Here is a 10,107-nt window from a genome sequence, read left to right as displayed (position 1 = left end):
GGGAGGCGTGAGTAGCGAGCGCCGAAACAATTAGCGGCACCTCGATTCACGGCTGGAAAATTTCGCTTCGCCTCCCCGGTTTCTCTCCCAAACCGCCGCCGCCTGGTGAACAATTGGAGCTGACGCCATGGCGATGCCCTGATGTTGTTCATAAACGCAGCAAGATGTATGCGTCGGCCCCTTGTCCAGAGGGAGGTCAAATCAGGAAACGCAGTGGGGAAAATAACGAACTGAGCTGATCTTTTCACTGACAAGAAAAAAGAGAGATTGAAGGTTTTCAAGTGTTTGTGATTGAAGCGTCTGCTGTCTTTGCAGAGGAGTCCTTTTCTCTTTCCTGCAACTGTACAATACAGGGCCATCAAGGAGAGGTCTCTTATACGACACGCGTTGCATGCGCTATTTAATGTTTTTATCGCGTATATTTACAACGTTAATTTCCCCATCATAAACACACACGCCAAGATTCGAATTGCTTATTTTGACTCAAAAGGCACTAAAAGTCTGGTGTCTGCAAATGCTGTCTTCCGCGTCAGTTAAACACAGTATGAAAAAAAAAGTTGTTGAAACCTCGCAAAGAAACTAACAATCCAACAAGTTGTTGCAAAAGTAAATAAACATCAGGGAGGCAACGCTCGGCTGAACTCAATTCTGATTGGTCCTACAATCTGTCAGTCAATGTCGTTGTCAAGGCCGGTGCTGGGGGGCGGGTGCTGCGCATGCGCCTTCCCTGTATGCTAACGCGGCTGTCATGAGTAGCGGGATGTTTATTGGCGAGCAGCGGGAGTTTCGTTTGCCGAAAAAAGGCGGTTCTTTCTGCTCAAACACGACACGTATAATTTCGCCACTTTCCTCCGACGATTAGCCGTGTAAATTCACTCCACGGCCACCGACTTTACACCCCCGCCCCCTTCGCCGCGGGCAACTTGTCCGCGCCATATCCGGTGCTAGCATGGATGCTAATTAGCGGCTAATTAGCATCCATGCTAGCCAGCCGACTCACCGTGCTAGCTTGAAACAGGAGAGACACCCGGCGGAGGAAGCGAGGAGGAGGGCTGGGACCGACTTGGATTTCGTGTCATTTGTAAAGGATTAAACACGGATGCAACATCTTAGGGTAAGTCCTATTTAATCTGGAGGGTAATTTCTTGTATTTCCTTCTCTCTCTGAGCTGAACATCATTTCCCGGCTTGTGTGTTGTCATCCTGAGTGGCCAGTGTGTCTGAGCTTGGGAAGTCACTTGAGAAGAAACATGTGTAATAATTGTCCATCTGCGCTCGCTTTCCTGCTCTGCTCATCTGTTTTGTCTTTCCATCACTGTGATCTGACCGTAGTTGGAGAAATGTGTTATTCCAAGCGGTGACCCTGACCGACATAGCCTGAACCCTGGGCAGTCAGGTGTTTGTTGATGGATCCACAGTCCTTCAGCGCTGCTCCTTCTTACTTCTTCTTACTTCTTCTTACTTCTTCTTCCTGCTGCACCTGCATATTTGTCCCATTTTCTGCATCGCTGATTCTTGGGACGAAAGCAACGACGCTTTTAAACCAGCACTTGGTTGGCGGATTAGGCCTTTCTACAGCAATGTTCGTCCATCTGTTCTGGTTTGGGTTTAAAGATGGATGTGTATTTATTAGTGTGATGAGCGAAGCGGGGCATTAATGTGAGTCCGGTTGTCGTGGTTGTCTTGGAAATGAAGAAGAACGGGGTAGGACGTCAGGCTGGGTGGTTCACCAGGCCTCCTCAGACCTTTCCCAGCGTGGGAACGGTGCCGAAAGGTGGGCCTGCCGGGGGGGGGGGGGGGGGGGGCATGTAAGCCCTCGCTTTGTTTTCTTTTCTTCTATTTAAAGGTCACTATAATAATGGCTCCAATAGCCTCGCGGCATTTCGGCCCCCGGCTCGGTTCTCCTGAAGCTCTGCCCCGGCCATCCTGCCGGGCCCCGGCTGATACCGTGGAGCCCGGGGCCGGAGGCTCTCCGGAGATGCCCGGCTTTGGTCTCACCTTCTGCGTCTAATGACAGACTTATTGTATTTTCCCCCTGTCTCTGCCCACACCGAGCCAGGATTTAATAATTGGAAAACAAGGGAAGACGAGGATACGGCGTCCAGCGTTCGCCCTCAGGCGAGTGCAGAAGCCCGGTCTCCGGAACAGCTCAAACCAAAAAACCTTGAAAGAGTGTCTAAATTAAAAAAAAAAAAGGAAAGAAATAAAATACTCTTGTAAAGACGGATTTGGTCTTGAGAGGTTGTTGGCAGGTTAACGTGTTGGTGGGAAATTAAGCTCCTAATACCTGAGAGTGTGAAGAAAACCCCGTTAGACTCTGTCAAGGATTGGATCATTATTCCATAAAATTGGATGTAAAATCAGTTATTCTTCGGCAAGATATTGGTTTGAGTGTGATTTTGTCTGAATGAGAGAAGCCGGGAGGTGACACAATACTTTGACACTTATAGGGGGAGGCGCTAGTTACTGGCTGGTTAGCAGGTCCGGATGCAGGCTGGTGGCTGAATGTCAGATAATCATGTGGATATAAATAGGTTTAAACAAGGCTCCCCTCCAGCCTGGGAGAGGTGGGTTTGAAATCAAATGGGATTCAGGGGTTGACCATTAACGCCTGCGATGAATTACTGCGGTTTGGATCGAACGTCGAGCTGTCCAGGGGCCGCAGAGTCGGAAAGGCGATCGGTTGGACGTCTCCGGACGAGGTGACCAATGCAGGGTAAACCCGCCTCCTGCCCGACGTCTGGAGATTCCTAAAATTCATGGTTTAATGCTGTATGTATGTAGGCGGCCCCTACCCGCCGCTGGCTGGATAAATGTCGCGTGAGGCGCTCAAAATACAATGTACATTTATGATGAATGTAGACCGGCCCGGGTGGCAGCGAGGAGCGGCGGCCGCGGGGAGCCGGCCAATCAGAAACTTCATGCGGCACATGATTCAGGAGATATTCTGAAGCCAGGGAGCCGGAGGTTTAGGCAGTAGGCGGTCGACCAGGTCCGGCGGCAGGCGTCTGCCCCCTTCCGCCGGCCGAGCACCACCCGCGGGCTCTTGATCCGGCCCGCGTGATGGACTTCCTCGCCGTCAGCGCGCCGGATGACACATGGTTGCGACGCCCCCTCGGCTGATATTGTTTAAGTGGTTTACGGCCATAATTGCTCTTAGTGGAGCGTCTCTCTGCACATAACGGCGTGGTTACTGGGTCCGCGGGGATTAATGCCGGCGCGTTTGTCAGGCTCACAGACAGAATCCTGCAGCCCGTTCTGGGCTCAATAAAGGTTAAAATAATTATCGTTCATCCCATTTCCATTTGGATCCCAGGCAATCGTGGCACGGATGGAAGTACAATAATATTGACAATAAAACATACTTTATGTTTACTCCCCCTGTCACGCTTCCGGTGTATTTATCTAAACAGAGGTAAGAACCGGCTCTCCCTCCGCCGTGGCCTTTTATTACACCGTTCCCTCATTTCTACATCTTACTATATATTTTTCAATGATCTTCAGATGAGAACTCGCTTGAGTGCTGGCAGCGCTCGGCCCGCTTCTAAAACCTCTTCCAGTACTGCCGACCAGGACTCTGAAACTCCTGGGTGGCAGCATTAGTGCCGAAATAAGATAAGATAAGATGAACTTTATTGGTCCTCATAGGGGAAATTCCTTTGTCGCAGCAGCGTAACAGCAATGTCAAAAAAAAGAAAGAAATATGGATATAAATATAAATAGAGAGGCAGAAGACATAAGATGGCAAGAAAAAAACTCCACGGATAAATAAACAGCAGACAACAACAACAAGGATGACAATGGGCAACATCAAGAAACAGTAAGGGTGAAAAAAATACACAACCACAACTAAACAACAAAATAAATACAGTGACAAAAATAAATTGCAACTAATACAATAAATAAAAATCATCAGGATGCGTGCGGGTCGGGACAAACAACGAGAAGAGAGACAGCAGAGTTCGGACATGATGTGAATGGTTGAGGTAGTGACTGTGGGAGTGAGATGGTGAGTGACTGTGCTAGGCCACCTTGCAGCGCCACGGCCGAGCATCATCATCCTCTTCCTCCTCATCCTCATCTTCCTCCTCCTCATCCTCTTCCACCTCATCATCATCTTCCTCCTCCTCATCCTCATCTTCCTCCTCATCCTCATCTTCCTCCTCATCCTCATCTTCCTCCTCATCATCATCTTCCTCCTCATCCTCATCTTCCTCCTCATCATCATCTTCCTCCTCCTCTGCTTGTGTGTTTGTCAGTCGCTCTGCCGTGCCGGTGCTTTGTAGATCGCAGTAAATAAACAGCCTTCCAGTCAACACCTGAGTACCCGGGCTGACATCCTCACTTCCTGTCTCTGGTCGGCCTCTCGCCGGTTCGAGTGGGACGTCCAGCTGCTCGTTGATCTCAAAGCCCCGCTTGTCGGCCCGGGTGCCGACGGCTCTGGTCAGAAGGACCCGCAAATGGAGGTTTGAGCTCTGGATGAATCATTGCTGGTTGCGGTTGACCGCTAGACCGCTAGACCGCCAGACCGCCAGACCGTTAGACCGCCAGACTGTTAGACCGCCAGACCGTTAGACCGCCAGACCGTTAGACCGCCAGACCGTTAGACCGCTAGACCGCTAGACCGCTAGACCGCTGGACCGCTAGACCTCTAGACCGCTAGACTGCAAGACTGCAAGACTGCCAGACCGCCAGACCGCCAGACCGCTAGACCGCTGGACCGCTGGACAGCTAGACTGCGAGACTGCTAGACCGCTAGACCACTAGACCACTAGACCGCTGGACCGCTAGACCGTTGGACTGTTGGACCGCTAGACTGCTGGACTGCTAGACCGGTAGACTGGTAGACCGGTAGACTGCGAGACTGGTTTGCTGCTGTTGGCGGAGCTGATTTTTTTTTCTAATAGTTTTAGTTTTGACCTCTGCTCTCTGATCCTCGCTGAGAGGCCATTAGATCCAGATCAAGGCTTTTCCTTCGGGTCCAGTTATACACCTGATTGGAGCTTGTAATGGGTTCAGTAAACCGCCTGGACCACGCCGTGTTTTCGATGCAGCGGGACCTGCGGCGAGCACCACTCCTAAACCAAACTGAATGTTTTTTTTCTACTTAAATGTAACCAAATGTGAAGTTGTACTGCAGTGAGCCATTTTTTCAGTCCACCCACGGTGTCCTGTCTTCTCCAGAGACATGAGATTGACATAAATATGCTGCGCTTCCTGAGCCTCCCCGTCAATCAAACCCGCCGCCGTTGACGAGATGAGCCGATAGGCTCAGAGATGAATCCAGAGGATCAGACCATCCGGGCGGATTCATAACAGGACGCGGGTTATTTTTAGCCTGCAACCCAAAAAGGTTTGTCCTCGACCGGGACTTGCGGGTCAGGTCTCGGATCCCGCGGGTCAGCCGGACTCTTGAAAGCCCGTGGCGGTGACCCCGCCCCCGAAAAAAGAACGCCACACCGCGTGACCCCGGAGTGCCGATGTCTTTGGAGAGTCGGCGGCTTTTAAAGAGCGGCGGGCGCTTTGTGTCCTCCTGGCCATTACCTGCTTTACGGCCGTGATTTGTCCTGACCCCCCCGAGCCACGTGTGGGAGGTGGTTTTGGGACTGAGCTCTATTAAAAAGTCATTAAAGCTGAGGGAAGGGAAGTGCGGAGGGCTAAACCCTCTTGCTGAAAGGCCCCTCTGGAAATGACTCCATCCATCATAATTACACCGCCCGGCCGCCGCCGTCCACGGGCCAAAGTACGGCGGCACCCGCCGTGACCCCGCCGATCCAGACGGCTAGCATATTGGGGGGAATAATGGGAGGAGGAGAAAGAGAGGCGAAGAGGTGAAAACGGGAAATCAGCGCAGAAACCGCGAAATGCGGCGGCCGTTTGACGACACGCGGGTTTGACCCTTTCTCGTTGTTGCCATGGCGCCGTGAAAACTCGTACCAATGGCGTCCTCCTGGAGGTGCGTGTTTTTCGTGCAAAAGTGCCCATCTTTAATGAAGCTGCAGGGGGCAGCGCTCGAAATCCATTTGTTTACGCGACACTCGTCGACAGTCCCTCCGCCGCCGTCCCCGCGGAGGAGCGCCTTCTCGCCGCCGAGGTCTCGGAGGTTCTCATGCGCAGTCGCCCCTGAAACTAATGTGAGGAATAATGCAGAGGCGTCTCCGTCGGCTCCCGGTCGGCTGAACTAGAAATTCGGAAAGAGAAAGTGAGACGAGCAGGCGGGAGGAAAGAGTCTGACACTCGTACGCGGAGATTAGCCGCTGTCAGAAAGCAGATGTTATAAAGAAGAAAAAGCAGAGATGTGTTTTCCTTGGCTCTGTGGCTGTGCATCAGTGATGCAGCATGTGAGTAAACGGGGCGTGGCTGCCGGTTTCTGTTTATTACTATTATTATTATTATTATTATTATTATTTTTCTTCGTAGCTCTTCAGCCTGAGGCAAAGTACAGCTGGAAATGAGGCTGTGGGAGACATACAGCTCGTCTTCTTTCAATCTGATAAAACCTCCTTCCCCTTCATGTCTGCACCACCAAAGCTCGGGTGGAAAAACAACAACCCGAGTCCTTGAGGGGAAGTGGGAGAACTGCCGCGAGTGGAAAGATGGTACCGTCAATTTTGATGGTCCACTTCGCGGCAAGACGACGGTTGCCCGAAGCTGAGCGTGGCACCGGGCAGTCGGCGGCCGGCAGGCCAGCAGGAATGTGACCGTGGCCAAGATGACCCGGGAGGACGTTCAAGAACCTTCGGAGACAAACGCCCGATCCTATTCAAATCATTTTTTGATGGGAGAGACCGGACCTCCTCCAGTCTGAAGACCAGCGCAGAGGTCGGCGCAGGGGCGGAGCCTCACTGGGGTTCTACAGAAGAAATTTCTGCTCATTCAAACGGTCCTAACAGATGATTACATGAATCCAACTGTCATTCAAAGACTGACTGAAAGGAATATTCATTGTCTTGAAACCCTGTGAGGGATTCCTGACGGCACACACCCTGGTGCTCAGGTAAAAGGCAGCCCGGTAGGTCCTGGATGTTCTCCTGCCGGGTCTGTCTGGAGTCCGTGGAGGTGCGGGTCCATTTTTGCAAAACGTGAGCGGAGACGACATCGGGAAGATGGACCAAATTTGTGTCGGCGCCACCACGTAGAACCTTCAGCCGGCAAAGTCTTGCTCACGTCCAGTAAATAATCGTGGCTCAGTGTTTTTGGGGTCAGTAGCCAGGGCTCGGCCTGAGCGGCTGGAACCTCGACGAGAACCTCCCGTCTTATGTTCTGACCCAACTTGGCGTTGGCGGTTTGAAAAGCATCGCCACATGTAATCTTACCGATCACGGGCACGTCGTCACAGAGGTCGGATGGCAGTGATGAGGGTGGAGGCCACGCCGTCCGGCCCGAGTATGAAGAAGCAACCTGCACTCCGTATGCGCGGTACTGCGACTGACCTCACGCCGCCATCCTCCCGTGACCGATCTTCCAAACGCCGCCTGAAGCGGAGAATCCAGAGGCCTTCTCGCTTCCGACCAAGAACGGCTCATCGGAGCTTCGGCCCCACAAAACGTCGAAGAGATGAGGGGCGGCGCCCAGCAGGGAGGTCCAGGGTAGCAGTGGAGCCGGCTTGATCACGCTGGGATTCAGAGGGTGCTCTTAAAAGTCCAGCGTCCCTACCTTGTGGGAAGTGAATTCTACGGGTCCGCATGATGACCATTTTACGGAACCAATAGCAAATGTGATTTGGACCCGACCCGGGTCGCTCTGAGGCCGCGAGGCTCGTCCACGGGTCAGGGCAGGTCCGGCTGAGGCCTTCCGGGGGCGATGACACGGGTCCTTCAGAACAACAGCAAGTTCTGCTGCAGGGCTTCAGATGGCGGGCGGAATCTATCTTGGGAAAGTGGCTGTCACACAACGGTTGAAAGGGAAAACCAAACTCCATGCTCCTTTTGATTTGGGGTGTCACAGAACAAGATGCTTTTCTTCTTCTACTCCCACAAATTTAAAATCAGATTGAAGAGTTCAAAGAAGACTAAAACGAAGACAATCAGTGATTCATCAGTGAATTATATTCTCAGATGAACATAGAATTTAAAAAAAAGAAAAGACTGCAGTGGTCGAGTCACTTCCCGGTTCAGTCCGTCTGCTGAGCTGCAGCGGCTGGTTTGCTCTTCACCCGTCCAGCCAGCATTTCTGTGTAGAAGTTGAAATAGTTTGTCCTTTTTTGGGGACTTCTGACTGCTTAAAGTAGTTTATTTCCAGTCAATAACCTCATCCCTGTACCGCTGTCTTCCTCTTGTTGTTTCCATGGCGACTCGCCGCCAATCACGCCGCCAGTTGTGAGAGCACATGCGATATCCATCCATCCATTGTCGAGGGCCTCTCCTGCTCAGGGTGGTGGCCAACGCTGGAGCCCATCCTTAACCCGCTGCATGTGTTTGGACCCTCGGAGGAACCCGGAGAACCCTGAGGAACCCCACGCAGACACGGGGAGAACATGGAGAACATAGAGAGTAAGGAACCCTGCCGGAATCCAACCAGGGCTGTCCTGCTGTATTTTGGGGTTCCCTTTGGCAAATATCCTCCACCCCCATCTCTGGACGTGAACCTGCGTGTCGTGAACCCCGTGGCGCCCTGATGACGGCGTCATTAGACACGGGGCGCGGTCACAGCGTCGGTAAATGTGATCAGTGGGAGGCTGGTAATTAGTCAGCCTGGCTTCATTAAGAGGGGGAGAGTCACCACTGAACCGCTGAGCCCTCAGGAGAACATCTAGCCACGGCTTCCCCTCGGCTGGTCCTCCCGTTGCCACCAGTGGGCGCTAAAGAGGTTCCCTCTCCCACACGGATCTGGACATTTGAGCGGGACTTAAGATTAGATAAACTTTATTGATCCCCCGAGGGGAAGTTCTTCGGTCACTGCAGCGTAAAAGTTCTGAGAAAAAACTTCCAATAAATATGAACATAAGTATAAAATCAATCTACAAATAAATAGACAGCAGAGAGAAAAACAACAACGACGACGACGTCAAGGATGAGAACGGACAGAGAATGAGGGGGAAAAAACAACATGGGTGAAAATAGACAACATAAACAGTGACAATAGCGATGACAAAATTAATAACCAGCATGCAAATGGGCTGAAACCAACAAGGATGAAAAAGACAACAGTCAGGACTTGACACTTCATAGAACATCTTATTGATATGCAAATATGCAAATGAGGAAAGTCAGGTGACGGCAGAGTGAGGTTGAAGTTGTGAAGAGCTCCGAACGCAGTGTCCTCGCACGAGGGCGGTGAGGCGCAGGAGGGCTGAAAATAGAAGTTAATGTCAGTGGGAGCCTGAAATTGTTTTTCAGAAATCATTTTCTTTCCATCCAGCGGTGGTGACGGGAACCGAGGGAACATTGTCAGTCTCTGCTCGGACAAAGTGTCTTTGAGAGCGACTGGAGAGTCCGAGACGTGGACGGCTCGCCGCAGCTCCGCGGGGAGTTCAGAACGTCCACATACAGTTTGTACGTACGCTTCCATGACTCTTTTATCCGCACAAAGCCCGGCTTTCTGTCCGGTAGATCCGGAACCTTCTCGGTCCGCTCCCAGAACTACGATCAGGGTAGACCCGCCTCCATTTTTCAAAGTGGGACATATTTTTCCCAATAACACCTTCTTCTGTCCCTGAGTGTAAATCTGGTAATGGTGGAAAAACACAGGTATTATGTTGAAATGAGAGCCTCCTGTAGACGAGTGTTTGATTCTCTTTTCTTTTTCCCGGCGTCCCGGCTTCCCCCCCGGCCCCGTCCGGCCGTGACTTCCAGTCTCCCCTCCGGCGAGCGGCGAGCCGGCGGGCCCATCGCCGCCTCCTGTCGGCACACACACATTCTGCCTCTTCACGGTGTCCCCTTCTTCTTCGGGGGTCCAGATAACTATCTTATCTCCTTTGGCTCTCACTTTCTCTCCGGCCCCCTGCTCACACCAAATAGCTTTTATTTACATTGCCATGGAATCTGGTTTACAGTAAACCCTTGTTCTTCGCGGGGGTTACGTTCCAAAAAGAACCCGTGATAGGCAAAATCCGTGAAGTAGAAACCTTTATTTTTTTTTTACAATTATTATCCAATTAAATACTCTA

Source organism: Fistularia commersonii, chromosome 27 (genome assembly GCF_037954325.1).
Source record: "Fistularia commersonii isolate RoL2024-O1a breed Wild chromosome 27, RoL_Fcom_v1.0, whole genome shotgun sequence".
Lineage (NCBI taxonomy): Eukaryota > Metazoa > Chordata > Actinopteri > Syngnathiformes > Fistulariidae > Fistularia > Fistularia commersonii.
Note: the sequence above shows the minus strand (reverse complement) of the source record.